This window comes from Leptodactylus fuscus, chromosome 6 (assembly GCF_031893055.1).
Source record: "Leptodactylus fuscus isolate aLepFus1 chromosome 6, aLepFus1.hap2, whole genome shotgun sequence".
Taxonomy (NCBI): Eukaryota; Metazoa; Chordata; class Amphibia; order Anura; family Leptodactylidae; genus Leptodactylus; species Leptodactylus fuscus.
In genome coordinates, this window is record NC_134270.1 from 4,983,085 (window position 1) to 5,004,652 (window position 21,568).

Below are 21,568 nucleotides of genomic sequence, written 5' to 3' on the forward strand. Positions count from 1 at the left end.
CTCTGCTCCATATACATCACACACAGCTCTGCTCCATATACATCACACACAGCTCTGCTCCATACACATCACACACACACAGCTCCGCTCCATACACATCACACACACAGCTCCGCTCCATACACATCACACACACAGCTCCGCTCCATCCTGATTCTGACACTGAACCTTCAGCTCATCCAGCACTGACCACAAGCAGAGACCTGGATACACCAAGCACGTAACCCAGCAACACCTCATCATGTGACCCTGTGACTCCTCCCACACTGATCATATGACTATGACATCATCACAGGTCCTGTAACCCCAGAGTAAGTAGATACCTAGTATACAGCTAGAGGTGTGTGTATATATATAGTACTGATGGAGGTATATACGTGTATACATAGCGTATAGGTGGAGGGGTGTGTAGACATATATGTACTATACAGGTGTGTGTATATATATAGTACTGATGGATGTGTGTATATATATATATATATATATATATATATATATATATATATATAGTACTGATGGAGGTGTGTATATATACAGTATATTACTTATGCGGTTGTTTGTCATCATGTCCGAGCTCCACCGACAAGATTCAGTTACTTTATAGTGTAAGAAGATGTTAGCGCGGTTCTGCACAATAGACATTATCCCTCATCCACAGGTGGGGGCGCTGTAATGTTCTTTTACCCCATTGATTGTCTATGGAGAAAGCACAAACATCCGAATGTTGTATCTGCCCCCGACCACCATGATGGGGCAGTGAGAAGGAACAGGGGGAAGGAAATTGCCACAACCCCACAACCATCTGACAAGTCATTGATCTTATGACCTCCAGGCATTGTTTGCACGTATATGGCATGTTATAGGATGTTACATTGTCTCATCTTTACTTTCAGATTCCCACAGAGGAGACCAAGGATGGAGGAAGAGAAGGACAAGATGGCGGAGAAAATATTCCATCTCACCCTGGAGATCCTGTACCAGCTTACAGGAGAGGTGAGAGAGTCTGATGATGTCATCATTACATCACTATCACTACAGATGATATGACTGGAGAGGTGATGGACTCTGGACATGTATGTAGTGATATGTATTAATGTGTCTCCATAACCAGGATTACACAGTAGTGAAGAAGACCTCTAGTGGGCGCTGTCAGGCTCCTATGTATGGAGGAACCCTGAGCCCAATCCCGGGGCCTCCACCTCACCCCCTGATACAGGAGGAGATCAATGGACAGAAGATCCTAGAACTCACCCACAAGATGCTGGAGCTGCTGACTGGAGAGGTGACAGTGCTGGGAATGCTGGGACATTATACAGGAGCGCTATGGAGGGGTCGGGGTGATGACTGTATCATTGTGTTGTCAGGTTCCTATAAGGTGTCAGGATGTCGCTGTCTATTTCTCCATGGAGGAGTGGGAGTATTTAGAAGGACACGAGGATCTGTACAAGGAGGTCAAGATGGAGGACCACCAGCCCCTCACATCAGCAGGTAATAGACAGGACTATATACACATGGACTTCCATGATCTGTATGTACAGAATGAATTCAGTCCATGTCTGTGTTTCCTCCAGTTCCATCCAGTAAGAGGACAACACCAGAGAGATGTCCCAGTCCTCATCTAGTACAGGATTGTAAGGAAGAAGATGTCCTCCAGGATGATCAGGTAGATCACAACATGGTGGATTTATCCAGGAGACCTGCAGCTATTTGCTCAGATAACTCCTACTGTCATTCTTGGTCTTCATGATAATGAATGATCTTCTCTTATTCTAGAAAACATCTCACGTGACTTCTCCTCTATCTGCCCAGTGACTTCTCCTCTATCCTTCCGGTGACTTCTCCTCTATCTGCCCAGTGACTTCTCCTCTATCTGCCCAGTGACTTCTCCTCTATCCTTCCGGTGACTTCTCCTCTATCCGCCCGGTGACTTCTCCTCTATCCGCCCGGTGACTTCTCCTCTATCCGTCCGGTGACTTCTCCTCTATCCGCCCGGTGACTTCTCCTCTATCCCCCCGGTGACTTCTCCTCTATCCGTCTGGTGACTTCTCCTCTATCTGTCCGGTGACTTCTCCTCTATCCGCCCGGTGACTTCTCCTCTATCCCCCCCAGTGACTTCTCTAAACGTCCGGTGACTTCTCCTCTATCCGTCTGGTGACTTCTCCTCTATCCGTCCGGTGACTTCTCCTCTATCCTTCCGGTGACTTCTCCTCTATCCGTCCGGTGACTTCTCCTCTATCCGCCCGGTGACTTCTCCTCTATCCGCCCGGTGACTTCTCCTCTATCCTTCCGGTGACTTCTCCTCTATCCGCCCGGTGACTTCTCCTCTATCCGTCCGGTGACTTCTCCTCTATCCGTCCGGTGACTTCTCCTCTATCCTTCCGGTGACTTCTCCTCTATCCGTCCGGTGACTTCTCCTCTATGCGCCCGGTGACTTCTCCTCTATGCGCCCGGTGACTTCTCCTCTATCCGCCCGGTGACTTCTCCTCTATCCGTCCGGTGACTTCTCCTCTATCCGTCCGGTGACTTCTCCTCTATCCTTCCGGTGACTTCTCCTCTATGCGCCCGGTGACTTCTCCTCTATCTGTCCGGTGACTTCTCCTCTATGCGCCCGGTGACTTCTCCTCTATCCGTCCGGTGACTTCTCCTCTATGCGCCCGGTGACTTCTCCTCTATGCGCCCGGTGACTTCTCCTCTATCCTTCCGGTGACTTCTCCTCTATCCGTCCGGTGACTTCTCCTCTATCCTTCCGGTGACTTCTCCTCTATCCGCCTGGTGACTTCTCCTCTATATGTCCGGTGACTTCTCCTCTATCCGTCCGGTGACTTCTCCTCTATCCGTCCGGTGACTTCTCCTCTATCCGTCCGGTGACTTCTCCTCTATCCGTCCGGTGACTTCTCCTCTATCCTTCCGGTGACTTCTCCTCTATCCGTCCGGTGACTTCTCCTCTATCCTTCCGGTGACTTCTCCTCTATCCGTCCGGTGACTTCTCCTCTATCCGCCCGGTGACTTCTCCTCTATCCTTCCGGTGACTTCTCCTCTATCCGCCCGGTGACTTCTCCTCTATCCGTCCGGTGACTTCTCCTCTATCCGTCCGGTGACTTCTCCTCTATCCTTCCGGTGACTTCTCCTCTATCCGTCCGGTGACTTCTCCTCTATGCGCCCGGTGACTTCTCCTCTATGCGCCCGGTGACTTCTCCTCTATCCGCCCGGTGACTTCTCCTCTATCCGTCCGGTGACTTCTCCTCTATGCGCCCGGTGACTTCTCCTCTATCCGTCCGGTGACTTCTCCTCTATCCTTCCGGTGACTTCTCCTCTATGCGCCCAGTGACTTCTCCTCTATCTGTCCGGTGACTTCTCCTCTATGCGCCCGGTGACTTCTCCTCTATCCGTCCGGTGACTTCTCCTCTATGCGCCCGGTGACTTCTCCTCTATGCGCCCGGTGACTTCTCCTCTATCCTTCCGGTGACTTCTCCTCTATCCGTCCGGTGACTTCTCCTCTATCCTTCCGGTGACTTCTCCTCTATCCGCCTGGTGACTTCTCCTCTATATGTCCGGTGACTTCTCCTCTATCCGTCCGGTGACTTCTCCTCTATCCGTCCGGTGACTTCTCCTCTATCCGTCCGGTGACTTCTCCTCTATCCGTCCGGTGACTTCTCCTCTATCCTTCCGGTGACTTCTCCTCTATCCGTCCGGTGACTTCTCCTCTATCCGCCCGGTGACTTCTCCTCTATCCGCCCGGTGACTTCTCCTCTATCCGCCTGGTGACTTCTCCTCTATCCGTCCGGTGACTTCTCCTCTATCCGCCCGGTGACTTCTCCTCTATCCCCCCCCGTGACTTCTCCTCTAAACGTCCGGTGACTTCTCCTCTATCCGTCCGGTGACTTCTCCTCTATCCGTCCGGTGACTTCTCCTCTATCCTTCCGGTGACTTCTCCTCTATCCGTCCGGTGACTTCTCCTCTATCCTTCCGGTGACTTCTCCTCTATCCGCCCGGTGACTTCTCCTCTATGCGCCCGGTGACTTCTCCTCTATGCGCCCGGTGACTTCTCCTCTATGCGCCCGGTGACTTCTCCTCTATCCGCCCGGTGACTTCTCCTCTATCCGTCCGGTGACTTCTCCTCTATCCTTCCGGTGACTTCTCCTCTATGCGCCCGGTGACTTCTCCTCTATCCGTCCGGTGACTTCTCCTCTATCCGTCCGGTGACTTCTCCTCTATCCTTCCGGTGACTTCTCCTCTATCCGTCCGGTGACTTCTCCTCTATCCTTCCGGTGACTTCTCCTCTATGCGCCCGGTGATTTCTCCTCTATCCGTCCGGTGACTTCTCCTCTATCCTTCCGGTGACTTCTCCTCTATGCGCCCGGTGACTTCTCCTCTATCCGTCCGGTGACTTCTCCTCTATCTGTCCGGTGACTTCTCCTCTATCCTTCCGGTGACTTCTCCTCTATGCGCCCGGTGACTTCTCCTCTATCTGTCCGGTGACTTCTCCTCTATCCTTCCGGTGACTTCTCCTCTATCCGTCCGGTGACTTCTCCTGTATCTGCCCGGTGACTTCTCCTCTATCCGCCTGGTGACCTCCTCTATTCGGCCGGTGACTTCTCCTCTATCTGCCCGGTGACTTCTCCTCTATCCTTCCGGTGACTTCTCCTCTATCCGCCCGGTGACTTCTCCTCTATCCGTCCGGTGACTTCTCCTCTATCTGTCCGGTGACTTCTCCTCTATCCGCCCGGTGACTTCTCCTCTATCCGTCCGGGGACTTCTCCTCTATCTGTCCGGTGACTTCTCCTCTATCTGTCCGGTGACTTCTCCTCTATCCGTCCGGTGACTTCTCCTCTATCCGTCCGGTGACTTCTCCTCTATCCGTCCGGTGACTTCTCCTCTATCCGTCCGGTGACTTCTCCTCTATCCTTCCGGTGACTTCTCCTCTATCCGTCCGGTGACTTCTCCTCTATCCGCCCGGTGACTTCTCCTCTATCTGCCCGGTGACTTCTCCTCTATCCGCCTGGTGACTTCTCCTCTATCCGTCCGGTGACTTCTCCTCTATCCGCCCGGTGACTTCTCCTCTATCCCCCCCAGTGACTTCTCCTCTAAACGTCCGGTGACTTCTCCTCTATCCGTCCGGTGACTTCTCCTCTATCCGTCCGGTGACTTCTCCTCTATCCTTCCGGTGACTTCTCCTCTATCCGCCCGGTGACTTCTCCTCTATCCGTCCGGTGACTTCTCCTCTATGCGCCCGGTGACTTCTCCTCTATGCGCCCGGTGACTTCTCCTCTATCCGCCCGGTGACTTCTCCTCTATCCGTCCGGTGACTTCTCCTCTATCTGTCCGGTGACTTCTCCTCTATCCGTCCGGTGACTTCTCCTCTATCCGTCCGGTGACTTCTCCTCTATCCGTCCGGTGACTTCTCCTCTATCCGTCCGGTGACTTCTCCTCTATCCTTCCGGTGACTTCTCCTCTATCCGTCCGGTGACTTCTCCTCTATCCGCCCGGTGACTTCTCCTCTATCCGCCCGGTGACTTCTCCTCTATCCGCCTGGTGACTTCTCCTCTATCCGTCCGGTGACTTCTCCTCTATCCGCCCGGTGACTTCTCCTCTATCCCCCCCAGTGACTTCTCCTCTAAACGTCCGGTGACTTCTCCTCTATCCGTCCGGTGACTTCTCCTCTATCCGTCCGGTGACTTCTCCTCTATCCTTCCGGTGACTTCTCCTCTATCCGCCCGGTGACTTCTCCTCTATGCGCCCAGTGACTTCTCCTCTATGCGCCCGGTGACTTCTCCTCTATCCGCCCGGTGACTTCTCCTCTATCCGTCCGGTGACTTCTCCTCTATCCTTCCGGTGACTTCTCCTCTATGCGCCCGGTGACTTCTCCTCTATCCGTCCGGTGACTTCTCCTCTATCCGTCCGGTGACTTCTCCTCTATCCTTCCGGTGACTTCTCCTCTATCCGTCCGGTGACTTCTCCTCTATCCTTCCGGTGACTTCTCCTCTATGCGCCCGGTGATTTCTCCTCTATCCGTCCGGTGACTTCTCCTCTATCCTTCCGGTGACTTCTCCTCTATGCGCCCGGTGACTTCTCCTCTATCCGTCCGGTGACTTCTCCTCTATCTGTCCGGTGACTTCTCCTCTATCCTTCCGGTGACTTCTCCTCTATGCGCCCGGTGACTTCTCCTCTATCTGTCCGGTGACTTCTCCTCTATCCTTCCGGTGACTTCTCCTCTATCCGTCCGGTGACTTCTCCTGTATCTGCCCGGTGACTTCTCCTCTATCCGCCTGGTGACCTCCTCTATTCGGCCGGTGACTTCTCCTCTATCTGCCCGGTGACTTCTCCTCTATCCTTCCGGTGACTTCTCCTCTATCCGCCCGGTGACTTCTCCTCTATCCGTCCGGTGACTTCTCCTCTATCTGTCCGGTGACTTCTCCTCTATCCGCCCGGTGACTTCTCCTCTATCCGTCCGGGGACTTCTCCTCTATCTGTCCGGTGACTTCTCCTCTATCTGTCCGGTGACTTCTCCTCTATCTGCCCGGTGACTTCTCCTCTATCCGCCCGGTGACTTCTCCTCTATCTGTCCGGTGACTTCTCCTCTATCCGTCCGGTGACTTCTCCTCTATCCTTCCGGTGACTTCTCCTCTATCCTTCCGGTGACTTCTCCTCTATGCGCCCGGTGATTTCTCCTCTATCCGTCCGGTGACTTCTCCTCTATCCTTCCGGTGACTTCTCCTCTATCCTTCCGGTGACTTCTCCTCTATGCGCCCGGTGACTTCTCCTCTATCTGTCCGGTGACTTCTCCTCTATCCGTCCGGTGACTTCTCCTCTATCCTTCCGGTGACTTCTCCTCTATCCGTCCGGTGACTTCTCCTCTATCCTTCCGGTGACTTCTCCTCTATCCGTCCGGTGACTTCTCCTCTATCCGTCCGGTGACTTCTCCTCTATCCGTCCGGTGACTTCTCCTCTATCCGTCCGGTGACTTCTCCTCTATCCGTCCGGTGACTTCTCTTCTATCCGCCCGGTGACTTCTCCTCTATCCGTCCGGTGACTTCTCCTCTGTCTGACTAGTGACTTCTCCTCTATCCGCCCGGTGACTTCTCCTCTATCCGCCCGGTGACTTCTCCTCTATCCGTCCGGTGACTTCTCCTCTATCCCCCCCAGTGACTTCTCTAAACGTCCGGTGACTTCTCCTCTATCCGTCTGGTGACTTCTCCTCTATCTGTCCGGTGACTTCTCCTCTATCCCCCCCAGTGACTTCTCTAAACGTCCGGTGACTTCTCCTCTATCCGCCCGGTGACTTCTCCTCTATCCGTCCGGTGACTTCTCCTCTATCCCCCCCAGTGACTTCTCTAAACGTCCGGTGACTTCTCCTCTATCCGTCTGGTGACTTCTCCTCTATCCGTCCGGTGACTTCTCCTCTATCCTTCCGGTGACTTCTCCTCTATCCGTCCGGTGACTTCTCCTCTATCCGCCCGGTGACTTCTCCTCTATCCGCCCGGTGACTTCTCCTCTATCCTTCCGGTGACTTCTCCTCTATCCGCCCGGTGACTTCTCCTCTATCCGTCCGGTGACTTCTCCTCTATCCTTCCGGTGACTTCTCCTCTATGCGCCCGGTGACTTCTCCTCTATGCGCCCGGTGACTTCTCCTCTATGCGCCCGGTGACTTCTCCTCTATCCGCCCGGTGACTTCTCCTCTATCCTTCCGGTGACTTCTCCTCTATGCGCCCGGTGACTTCTCCTCTATCCGTCCGGTGACTTCTCCTCTATCCGTCCGGTGACTTCTCCTCTATCCTTCCGGTGACTTCTCCTCTATGCGCCCGGTGACTTCTCCTCTATCCGTCCGGTGACTTCTCCTCTATGCGCCCGGTGACTTCTCCTCTATGCGCCCGGTGACTTCTCCTCTATCCTTCCGGTGACTTCTCCTCTATCCGTCCGGTGACTTCTCCTCTATCCGCCCGGTGACTTCTCCTCTATCCGCCCGGTGACTTCTCCTCTATCCGCCCGGTGACTTCTCCTCTATCCGTCCGGTGACTTCTCCTCTATCCGCCCGGTGACTTCTCCTCTATCCCCCCCAGTGACTTCTCCTCTAAACGTCCGGTGACTTCTCCTCTATCCGTCCGGTGACTTCTCCTCTATCCGTCCGGTGACTTCTCCTCTATCCTTCCGGTGACTTCTCCTCTATCCGCCCGGTGACTTCTCCTCTATGCGCCCGGTGACTTCTCCTCTATGCGCCCGGTGACTTCTCCTCTATCCGCCCGGTGACTTCTCCTCTATCCGTCCGGTGACTTCTCCTCTATCCTTCCGGTGACTTCTCCTCTATGCGCCCGGTGACTTCTCCTCTATCCGTCCGGTGACTTCTCCTCTATCCGTCCGGTGACTTCTCCTCTATCCTTCCGGTGACTTCTCCTCTATCCGTCCGGTGACTTCTCCTCTATCCTTCCGGTGACTTCTCCTCTATGCGCCCGGTGATTTCTCCTCTATCCGTCCGGTGACTTCTCCTCTATCCTTCCGGTGACTTCTCCTCTATGCGCCCGGTGACTTCTCCTCTATCCGTCCGGTGACTTCTCCTCTATCTGTCCGGTGACTTCTCCTCTATCCTTCCGGTGACTTCTCCTCTATGCGCCCGGTGACTTCTCCTCTATCAGTCCGGTGACTTCTCCTCTATCCTTCCGGTGACTTCTCCTCTATCCGTCCGGTGACTTCTCCTGTATCTGCCCGGTGACTTCTCCTCTATCCGCCTGGTGACCTCCTCTATTCGGCCGGTGACTTCTCCTCTATCTGCCCGGTGACTTCTCCTCTATCCGCCTGGTGACCTCCTCTATTCGGCCGGTGACTTCTCCTCTATCCGCCCGGTGACTTCTCCTCTATCCGCCCGGTGACTTCTCCTCTATCCGTCCGGTGACTTCTCCTCTATCTGTCCGGTGACTTCTCCTCTATCCGCCCGGTGACTTCTCCTCTATCCGTCCGGGGACTTCTCCTCTATCTGTCCGGTGACTTCTCCTCTATCTGCCCGGTGACTTCTCCTCTATCCGCCCGGTGACTTCTCCTCTATCTGTCCGGTGACTTCTCCTCTATCCGTCCGGTGACTTCTCCTCTATCCGTCCGGTGACTTCTCTTCTATCCGCCCGGTGACTTCTCCTCTGTCTGACTAGTGACTTCTCCTCTATCCGCCCGGTGACTTCTCCTTTATCCGCCTGGTGACTTCTCCTCTATCCGTCCGGGGACTTCTCCTCTATCTGTCCGGTGACTTCTCCTCTATCTGCCCGGTGACTTCTCCTCTATCCGCCCGGTGACTTCTCCTCTATCTGTCCGGTGACTTCTCCTCTATCCGTCCGGTGACTTCTCCTCTATCCGTCCGGTGACTTCTCTTCTATCCGCCCGGTGACTTCTCCTCTGTCTGACTAGTGACTTCTCCTCTATCCGCCCGGTGACTTCTCCTTTATCCGCCTGGTGACTTCTCCTCTATCTGTCCGGTGACTTCTCCTCTATCCCCCCCAGTGACTTCTCTAAACGTCCGGTGACTTCTCCTCTATCCGTCTGGTGACTTCTCCTCTATCCGTCCGGTGACTTCTCCTCTATCCGTCCGGTGACTTCTCCTCTATCCTTCCGGTGACTTCTCCTCTATCCGTCCGGTGACTTCTCCTCTATCCGCCCGGTGACTTCTCCTCTATCCTTCCGGTGACTTCTCCTCTATCCGCCCGGTGACTTCTCCTCTATCCGTCCGGTGACTTCTCCTCTATCCTTCCGGTGACTTCTCCTCTATCCGTCCGGTGACTTCTCCTCTATCCGTCCGGTGACTTCTCCTCTATCCTTCCGGTGACTTCTCCTCTATCCTTCCGGTGACTTCTCCTCTATCCGTCCGGTGACTTCTCCTCTATCCGTCCGGTGACTTCTCCTCTATCCTTCCGGTGACTTCTCCTCTATCCGCCCGGTGACTTCTCCTCTATCCGTCCGGGGACTTCTCCTCTATCCGTCCGGTGACTTCTCCTCTATCCTTCCGGTGACTTCTCCTCTATCCGTCCGGTGACTTCTCCTCTATCCGCCCGGTGACTTCTCCTCTATCCGCCCGGTGACTTCTCCTCTATCCGCCTGGTGACTTCTCCTCTATCCGTCCGGTGACTTCTCCTCTATCCTTCCGGTGACTTCTCCTCTATCCTTCCGGTGACTTCTCCTCTATCCGTCCGGTGACTTCTCCTCTATCCGTCCGGTGACTTCTCCTCTATCCGCCCGGTGACTTCTCCTCTATGCGCCCGGTGACTTCTCCTCTATCCTTCCGGTGACTTCTCCTCTATCCGTCCGGTGACTTCTCCTGTATCTGCCCGGTGACTTCTCCTCTATCTGTCCGGTGACTTCTCCTCTATCCTTCCGGTGACTTCTCCTCTATCCTTCCGGTGACTTCTCCTCTATGCGCCCGGTGACTTCTCCTCTATCTGTCCGGTGACTTCTCCTCTATCCTTCCGGTGACTTCTCCTCTATCTGTCCGGTGACTTCTCCTCTATCTGTCTGGTGACTTTTCCTCTATCCCCCCCCGGTGACTTTTCCTCTATCCATCCGGTGACTTCTTCTCTATCCTTCCGGTGACTTCTTCTCTATCCTTCCGGTGACTTCTCCTCTATCCGCCCGGTGACTTCTCCTCTATCCGTCCGGTGACTTCTCCTCTATCCTTCCGGTGACTTCTCCTCTATGCGCCCGGTGACTTCTCCTCTATCTGTCCGGTGACTTCTCCTCTATCTGTCTGGTGACTTTTCCTCTATCCCCCCCCGGTGACTTTTACTCTATTTTTTTCACAGCTTATGTATGTGGGTGAAGATGAGAAGAATATGAATGCTCCATATGTGACCTATGTGAGAGGTGATGAGGATTGTATGGAGGACATTCCCACCGGTCACCACCCAGGTCAGTAGTAACCACCAGATAACGACTCATTCACCAGACACAACAATTCCTCCATTGACTTTACATAGTTAGTAACAAGATTAAATGTAGGTGCAGGTCCATCAAGTCCCACCTATAGGGTTATGTTCACATGGACTTCCATCCACCTCGGATTCCTCTTCACATTACAAAGCATCGACTTTCCGCTGGTGATTAGTCCCAGATGAATTAATCTAATCAGCAGGAAATCTTGAGCCGCTGACTCAGCAATATCGAGCAGTCTCTGCCTCCCATTGAAAACATCTCTGAATTCTCTGACAGATAACAGTAGAACGTGTTGTGTAAGCTCTATACAGATCGATCCCAGACACCCAAACGCCTTCACTAGCGCCAGCCACAAGGCCAGATGGACTTTGCTGAATTTAGGGTCCAAGTTATCATCACAGAAACATAATCGCTTCACTGTAAGTAATCAAACCAGAAACCTCAATAAACATACAAGGAGACTCGGAATTGGAAGGACAAATGAGGAGGGTGAACGTCCAAGCCAATAGTTAGTTGATAAGGTAACGTCAGGAGTCAAGTAGTTTTCCAGGATCAATCCAAGGGACAGTTCAAAGAGGTTATGTCAGAGCGAAAATCAGGAAACAAATATATATCTAGTATAAGCACAAACTATATCCGGTTATTAGAGCCTAACTAGGTAGAACCAAATAGCAGGCACCTGGCTGCGGAGGAGGAGGGTTTAAATAGGACTCCTAACTGGATAAACCTAAGAGAACTCCGACACTGCAGAAGCTTCTCAGGTTTGCACAGTGACCTTAAAGCAATAGTAGGTTAACTGAGACTCCTCAATATAACAATACGTATGTGAACACAGACCAAATGAGTTCTTCACTAAATTTTGCTCCATGCGTTGTAATGTGCATGGACATCTCTATATAGAAATGCTATAAAATCTCGATATAATGTTAAGGTTATAATATATCAATATATCATTTCCTTTTCTTGTTAGATGACAGTACCAGGAGCTTAGAAGGACATCTCATATCTTCAGATTATAAAGCAGATGATGGTGGTATCAGACAAGATACATATGAGGAACTTGGCATTATCCCAGATATACCCTCAGCCCTTCACAGCAACGATCTGTCATCTGACCTTTCTACGCAGTTCCTATCTTCTGATCCTTCTACACAGTTCCTACCTTCTGATCCTTCTACACAGTTCCTATCTTCTGATCCTTCTACACAATTCCTACCTTCTGATCCTTCTACACAATTCCTAGCTTCTGATCCTTCTACACAATTCCTATCTTCTGATCCTTCTACACAGTTCCTACCTTCTGATCCTTCTACACAGTTCCTACCTTCTGATCCTTCTACACAGTTCCTACCTTCTGATCCTTCTACACAGTTCCTACCTTCTGATCCTTCTACACAGTTCCTATCTTCTGATCCTTCTACACAGATCCTATCTTCTGATCAATCACCGAGAGATAAAAGTCACAGACAGATAATTGTCCATCCGAGAATTCACAAAGGGGAGAAGCCGTATTCATGTTCTGAATGTGGGAAATGTTTTAAAGCACCATCAAAACTTGCCAGACACGAGAGAAGTCACACGGGAGAGAAGCCATATTCATGTGCAGAATGTGGGAAGTATTTTAACCAGAAGTCGGATTTTGTCATACATCAGAGAATTCACAAAGGAGAGAAACCATTTTCGTGTTCAGAATGTGAAAAATGTTTTACACGCAAGTCAAATCTTGTTCAGCATGAGAGAACTCACACGGGAGAGAAGCCATTCTTATGTACAGAATGTGGGAAATGCTTTAAACAGAAATCGCAGCTTGTGATACATAAGAGAATTCACACAGGAGAGAAGCCATATTCATGTTCGGAATGTGGGAAATGTTTTATAGGCAGATCAAGTCTTGTCAGCCATCAGAGACGACACATGGAGGAGAAGCCGTTTTCATGTTTAGAATGTGGAAAATGTTTTAAGCTGAAACCAGATCTTGTGATACATCAGAGAGTTCACACAGGAGAGAAGCCATACTCATGTCCAGAATGCGGAAGGTGTTTTACAGTCCAATCCAATCTCGTAACACATCAGAGAACTCACACGGGGGAGAAGTCTTATGCTCAGAACGTGGGAAATTTGGCAAAAAGACATTTCTTTCTACACGTCCGAGAATTCACACAGGATACGAGTCATTTTCTGAACGTGGGAAATGTTATTGATCAGTACTTGTAAGATAGCAGGCAGTTCACACGGGGAGAATGCGGTTTCATGAACAGAATTCGAGAAATGTTTTGCTTTAATATTATATTTTGTGTAGCAAAAAAATTAGCTCACAAGAGTGAAGCCATTGTCACATTCTGAGTGTTTCACCCACAAATGATCTCATCTGGACAGTCGCCTTTTTTATTAGGTTTTGTTGTTTTGCTCTTTGTAATTAAACCATCGGCTGGCGGTCTCTCCCACTAGCTGTCCTGGATCTCTCGCTCTCTCTCTTCCACTAGCTGTCCTGGATCTCTCTTTCTCTCTCTCTTCCACTAGCTGTCCTGGATATCTCTCTTCCTCTAGCTGTCCCGGATCTTTCTCTCTCTCTTCCACTAGCTGTCCTGGATCTTTCTCTCTCTCTTCCACTAGCTCTCCTGGATCTTTCTCTCTCTCTTCCACTAGCTGTCCTGGATCTTTCTCTCTCTCTTCCACTAGCTGTCCTGGATCTTTCTCTCTCTCTTCCACTAGCTGTCCTGGATCTCTTTCTCTCTCTTTTCCACTAGCTCTCCTGGATCTCTCTTTCTTTCTCTCTCTCTCTCTCTCTTCCACTAGCTGTCCTGGATCTTTCTCTCTCTCTTCCACTAGCTGTCCTGGATCTCTTTCTCTCTCTTTTCCACTAGCTCTCCTGGATCTCTCTTTCTTTCTCTCTCTCTCTCTCTCTCTCTCTCTCTCTCTCTCTCTCTCTTCCACTAGCTCTCCTGGATCTCTCTTTCTCTCTCTCTCTCTCTCTCTCTCTCTCTCTCTCTTTCTCTCTCTTCCACTAGCTGTCCTGGACCTCTCTTTCTCTCTTTCTTCCACTAGCTGTCCTGGATCTCTTGCTTTCTCTTCCACTAGCTGTCCTGGATCTTTCTCTCTCTCTTCCACTAGCTCTCCTGGATTTTTCTCTCTCTCTCTTCCACTAGCTATTGTGGATCTCTTTCTCTCTCTCGCTCTCTTTTCCACTAGCTGTCCTGGATCTCTCTTTCTCTCTCTCTTCCACTAGCTGTCCTGGATCTCTCTTTCTCTCACTCTCTCTCTTCCACTACCTGTCCTGGATCTTTCTCTCTCTCTCTCTCTTCCACTAGCTTTCCTGGATCTTTCTCTCTCTTTTCCACTACCTGTCCTGGATCTCTCTTTCTCTCTCTCTCTTCCACTAGCTGTCCTGGATCTCTCTTTCTCTCTCTCTTCCACTAGCTCTCCTGGATCTCTCTTTCTCTCTTCCACTAGCTCTCCTGGATCTCTCTTTCTCTCTCTCTCTCTCTTCCACTAGCTGTCCTGGATCTTTCTCTCTCTCTTCCACTAGCTGTCCTGGATCTCTCTTTCTCTCTTCCACTAGCTCTCCTGGATATCTCTTTCTCTCTCTCTTCCACTAGCTGTCCTGGATCTCTTGATTTCTCTTCCACTAGCTGTCCTGGATCTTTCTCTCTCTCTTCCACTAGCTGTCCTGGATCTTTCTCTCTCTCTTCCACTAGCTGTTGTGGATCTCTTTCTCTCTCTCTCTCGCTCTCTTTTCCACTAGCTGTCCTGGATCTTTCTCTCTCTCTTCCACTAGCTGTTGTGGATCTCTTTCTCTCTCTCTCTCGCTCTCTTTTCCACTAGCTGTCCTGGATCTTTCTCTCTCTCTTCCACTAGCTGTCCTGGATCTCTCTTTCTCTCTCTTTTCCACTACCTGTCCTGGATCTCTCTTTCTCTCTCTCTTCCACTAGCTCTCCTGGATTTCTCTTTCTCTCTCTCTTCCACTAGCTGTCCTGGATCTTTCTCTCTCTTCCACTAGCTGTACTGGATCTCTCTTTCTCTCTCTCTTCCACTAGCTGTCCTGGATCTCTTGCTTTCTCTTCCACTAGCTGTCCTGGATCTTTCTCTCTCTCTTCCACTAGCTGTACTGGATCTCTCTTTCTCTCTCTCACTCTCTCTTTTCCACTAGCTGTCCTGGATCTCTGTCTCTCACTCTCTCTTTTCCACTACCTGTCCTGGATCTCTCTCTCTTCCACTAGCTCTCCTGGATCTCTCTTGCTCTCTCTCTTCCACTAGTTGTCCTGGATCTTTCTCTCTCTCTTCCACTAGCTGTCCTGGATCTCTCTTGCTCTCTCTTCCACTAGCTGTCCTGGATCTCTCGCTCTCTCTTCCACTAGTTGTCCTGGATCTGTCTCTCCCACTAGTTGTCCTGGATCTTTCTCTCTTCCACTAGCTGTCCTGGATCTTTCTCTCTTCCACTAGCTGTCCTGGTTCTGTCTCTCCCACTAGCTGTCCTGGATATCTCGCTCTCTCTTCCACTAGCTGTCCTGGATCTCTCGCTCTCTCTTCCACTAGCTGTCCTGGATCTCTCGCTCTCTCTTCCACTAGCTGTCCTGAATCTTTCTCTCTCTCTCTCTCTCTGTCCCACTAGCTGTCCTGGATCTCTCGCTTTCTCTCTCTCTCCCACTAGCTGTCCTGGATATCTCGCTCTCTCTTCCACTAGCTGTCCTGGATCTCTCGCTCTCTCTCTTCCACTAGCTGTCCTGGATCTTTCTCTCTCTCTCTCTCTCTCTCTCTATCCCACTAGCTGTCCTGGATCTCTCGCTCTTTCTCTCTCTCCTCCACTAGCTGTCCTGGATCTCTTGTTCTCTCTTTCACTAGCTGTCCTGGATCTCTCGCTCTCTCTCTTCCACTAGCTGTCCTGGATCTCTCGCTCTTTCTCTCTCTCTTCCACTAGCTGTCCTGGATCTCTGTCTCTTGCTGTCTCTCTCCCACTACCTGGCCTGCATCTTTCTCGCTCTCTCTCCCATTAGCTGTCCTGGATCTTTCTCTCTTTCTTCCATTACCTGTCCTGGATCTCTCTTCTCTCTCTCTCTCTCTCTCTCTCTCTCTCTCTCTCTCTCTCTCTCTCTCTCTTCACTAGCTGTCCTGGATCTCTCGTTCTCTCTTCCACTAGCTGTCCTGGATCTCTCGTTCTCTCTTCCACTAGCTGTCCTGGATCTCTCTTTCTTCCACTAGCTGTCCTGGATCTCTCTTTGTCAGTCTCTCTATCTCTCTCAGTGAGGGCTCCCGCATTGTCTTCTGCCCTTCGCCAGGGTTCTGAAGATCTCATGGTTGGTTGGTGGTACCAGATATCTTCTGGCAGCTCAGTGTTCCCCTGGTTGCGGCACATTAGTGCATATTGTCCTGTTAGATATGGCGGAACGTATTTACTTTATACCACATACTATTATAATCCAGCTTATGTCATATTTTACATTAAAGGGATTGTCCAGGCAAAACTGGACAACCCTCATACAGTATATCAGCCGGGGGAATTGAAAAAAACAAAAACATTATACTCACCTGTCCCCGATGCTCCGGTGTCCTCCCGACTTGTTCCGGTCCCTCTGCTCCGGTCTCTTCTGGAGTTCAGCGATGGGCCTTCAATATCACTACCTGTGACATCACAGGTCCTCATCCTGAGGTCGCCGATTGGCCTTGACCGTCATGTGACTGCTGAGATCAATCAAGAACATCAGCTTAAATGTGGAAGGAGTTGAGAGACTCCTTGTAGGTGACAATCCAGGTGACCACGCTTGTGCGCCTCTGCTGCAATCCACTTGGTGCACTTAGGAGAACTTTTGGGTCCCCTTTGACAATACGCTTTGTGGCTGAGACCGCTGTGATCGGATCGGCATACATAAAACAATAAGCAGCTGCTTACTGGAGACTCACCACTAGGTGGCAGCATTGTACAGAATACAAAAAGAACCTACAAAATCATATCGGTTTCTGTGATATCTGGGTAATAACCAATATAATATTAACCACAGTGTCTAATGGATTGTGATCCATCTTTCCCAGGATCCTGACAATGTGTTGGTGATACAATAGGATGTCAGATATGTATAGTTGTGTAAGAGTCTGGTATGACATTAGGCTGCAGTTCACATACCGTTGTAAGGCCTGGTCACACTATTGTTTTGGTCTCAGCCCATAGAACCCATCGAGCGGCGCCCGGGACAGGTGTCTGGCTGCAGGAATGTCACAGAGCTGAATGACAGCGCCGCACCCCGGGCCTGCTCCGAGAAGTGAGCAACAGAGTCTTGTTTATGTTTTTAAAGTCATGTGGGGTGGAACAAAGACGTCCGAGTAATGTGGTGGAGCGATGGACGACATCTATCAGTGTCACACACAAGCTGGAAGACAACTTACTTCTCATCACCTAAGCTTAAGGCCTCAAAGGGCAATCCGGACAAGAGTAACTGCCTGCGGCCGTATATAGTGTGAACCGAGAGCTGCGCTCACTATTCTGCTGGTACAGTCACTGTGTACATACATTACATTACTTATCCTGTATTATACTCCAGAGCTGCGCTCACTATTCTGCTGGTACAGTCACTGTGTACATACATTACATTACTTATCCTGTATTATACCCCAGAGCTGCGCTCACTATTCTGCTGGTACAGTCACTGTGTACATACATTACATTACTAATCCTGTATTATACTCCAGAGCTGCACTCACTATTCTGCTGGTGCAGTCACTGTGTACATACATTACATTACTTATCCTGTATTATACTCCAGAGCTGCGCTCACTATTCTGCTGGTACAGTCACTGTGTACATACATTACATTACTTATCCTGTATTATACCCCAGAGCTGCGCTCACTATTCTGCTGGTACAGTCACTGTGTACATACATTACATTACTAATCCTGTATTATACTCCAGAGCTGCACTCACTATTCTGCTGGTGCAGTCACTGTGTACATACAATACATTACTTATCCTGTATTATACTCCAGAGCTGCGCTCACTATTCTGCTGGTGCAGTCACTGAGTACATACATTACTTCTCCTGTATTATACTCCAGAGCTGCGCTCACTATTCTGCTGGTACAGTCACTGTGTACATACATTACATTACTTATCCTGTATTATACTCCAGAGCTGCGCTCACTATTCTGCTGGTACAGTCACTGTGTACATACATTACATTACTTACCCTGTATTATACTCCAGAGCTGCGCTCACTATTCTGCTGGTGCAGTCACTGAGTACATACATTACATTACTAATCCTGTATTATACTCCAGAGCTGCACTCACTATTCTGCTGGTACAGTCACTGTGTACATACATTACATTACTTATCCTGTATTATACTCCAGAGCTGCACTCACTATTCTGCTGGTACAGTCACTGTGTACATACATTACATTACTTATCCCGTATTATACTCCAGAGCTGCGCTCACTATTCTGCTGGTGCAGTCACTGAGTACCTACATTACTTCTCCTGTATTATACTCCAGAGCTGCGCTCACTATTCTGCTGGTGCAGTCACTGTGTACATACATTACATTACTTATCCTGTATTATACTCCAGAGCTGCGCTCACTATTCTGCTGGTGCAGTCACTGTGTACATACATTACATTACTTATCCTGTATTATACTCCAGAGCTGCGCTCACTATTCTGCTGGTACAGTCACTGTGTACATACATTACATTACTTATCCTGTATTATACTCCAGAGCTGCGCTCACTATTCTGCTGGTGCAGTCACTGTGTACATACATTACATTACTTATCCTGTATTATACTCCAGAGCTGCGCTCACTATTCTGCTGGTACAGTCACTGTGTACATACATTACATTACTTATCCTGTATTATACTCCAGAGCTGTGCTCATTATTCTGCTGGTGCAGTCACTGTGTACATACATTACATTACTTATCCTGTATTATACTCCAGAGCTGCGCTCACTATTCTGCTGGTACAGTCACTGTGTACATACATTACTTATCCTGTATTATACTCCAGAGCTGCGCTCACTGTTCTGCTGGTGCAGTCACTGTGTACATACATTACTTATCCTGTATTATACTCCAGAGCTGCGCTCACTGTTCTGCTGGTACAGTCACTGTGTACATACATTACATTACTTACCCTGTATTATACTCCAGAGCTGCGCTCACTATTCTGCTGGTGCAGTCACTGAGTACATACATTACATTACTAATCCTGTATTATACTCCAGAGCTGCACTCACTATTCTGCTGGTACAGTCACTGTGTACATACATTACATTACTTATCCTGTATTATACTCCAGAGCTGCACTCACTATTCTGCTGGTACAGTCACTGTGTACATACATTACATTACTTATCCTGTATTATACTCCAGAGCTGCGCTCACTATTCTGCTGGTGCAGTCACTGAGTACATACATTACTTCTCCTGTATTATACTCCAGAGCTGCGCTCACTATTCTGCTGGTGCAGTCACTGTGTACATACATTACATTACTTATCCTGTATTATACTCCAGAGCTGCGCTCACTATTCTGCTGGTGCAGTCACTGTGTACATACATTACATTACTTATCCTGTATTATACTCCAGAGCTGCGCTCACTATTCTGCTGGTACAGTCACTGTGTACATACATTACATTACTTATCCTGTATTATACTCCAGAGCTGCGCTCACTATTCTGCTGGTGCAGTCACTGTGTACATACATTACATTACTTATCCTGTATTATACTCCAGAGCTGCGCTCACTATTCTGCTGGTACAGTCACTGTGTACATACATTACATTACTTATCCTGTATTATACTCCAGAGCTGTGCTCATTATTCTGCTGGTGCAGTCACTGTGTACATACATTACATTACTTATCCTGTATTATACTCCAGAGCTGCGCTCACTATTCTGCTGGTACAGTCACTGTGTACATACATTACTTATCCTGTATTATACTCCAGAGCTGCGCTCACTGTTCTGCTGGTGCAGTCACTGTGTACATACATTACATTACTTATCCTGTATTATACTCCAGAGCTGCGCTCACTATTCTGCTGATACAGTCACTGTGTACATACATTACATTACTTATCCTGTATTATACCCCAGAGCTGCGCTCACTATTCTGCTGGTGCAGTCACTGTGTACATACATTACATTACTTATCCTGTATTATACTCCAGAGCTGCACTCACTATTCTGCTGGTGCAGTCACTGTGTACATACATTACATTACTTATCCTGTATTATACTCCAGAGCTGCGCTCACTATTCTGCTGGTGCAGTCACTGTGTACATACATTACATTACTTATCCTGTATTATACTCCAGAGCTGCGCTCACTATTCTGCTGGTGCAGTCACTGTGTACATACATTACATTACTTATCCTGTATTATACCCCAGAGCTGCGCTCACTATTCTGCTGGTGCAGTCACTGTGTACATACATTACATTACTTATCCTGTATTATACCCCAGAGCTGCGCTCACTACTCTGCTGGTACAGTCACTGTGTACATACATTACATTACTTATCCTGTATTACACTACAGAGCTGCGCTCACTATTCTGCTGGTACAGTCACTGTGTACATACATTACATTACTTATCCTGTATTATACTCCAGAGCTGCGCTCACTATTCTGCTGGTACAGTCACTGTGTACATACATTACATTACTTATCCTGTATTATACTCCAGAGCTGCGCTCACTATTCTGGTGGTACAGTCACTGTGTACATACATTACATTACTAATCCTGTATTATACTCTAGAGCAGCGCTCACTATTCTGCTGGTGCAGTCACTGTGTACATACATTACATTACTTATCCTGTATTATACTCCAGAGCTGCGCTCACTATTCTGCTGGTGCAGTCACTGTGTACATACATTACATTACTTATCCTGTATTATACTCCAGAGCTGCGCTCACTATTCTGCTGGTGCAGTCACTGTGTACATACATTACATTACTTATCCTGTATTATACTCCAGAGCTGCACTCACTATTCTGCTGGTACAGTCACTGTGTACATACATTACATTACTTATCCTGTATTATACTCTAGAGCAGCGCTCACTATTCTGCTGGTACAGTCACTGTGTACATACATTACATTACTTATCCTGTATTATACTCCAGAGCTGCGCTCACTATTCTGCTGGTACAGCCACTGTGTATATACATTACATTACTTATCCTGTATTATACTCCAGAGCTGCGCTCACTATTCTGCTGGTGCAGTCACTGTGTACATACATTACATTACTTATCCTGTATTATACTCCAGAGCTGCGCTCACTATTCTGCTGGTACAGTCACTGTGTACATACATTACTTATCCTGTATTATACTCCAGAGCTGCGCTCACTATTCTGCTGGTACAGTCACTGTGTACATACATTACATTACTTATCCTGTATTATACTCCAGAGCTGCGCTCACTATTCTGCTGGTACAGTCACTGTGTACATACATTACATTACTTATCCTGTATTATACTCCAGAGCTGCGCTCACTATTCTGCTGGTACAGTCACTGTGTACATACATTACATTACTTATCCTGTATTATACTCCAGAGCTGCGCTCACTATTCTGCTGGTACAGTCACTTTGTACATACATTACATTACTTATCCTGTATTGTACTCCAGAGCTGCGCTCACTATTCTGCTGGTACA

At 49.2% G+C, this 21,568-nt stretch overlaps 1 pseudogene; it reads left to right on the plus strand.

Moving 5' to 3' along the window:
- Positions 1 to 304: 304 nt before the first annotated feature.
- Positions 305 to 13,138, plus strand: LOC142210240 (uncharacterized; annotated as a pseudogene).
- Positions 13,139 to 21,568: the final 8,430 nt, after the last annotated feature.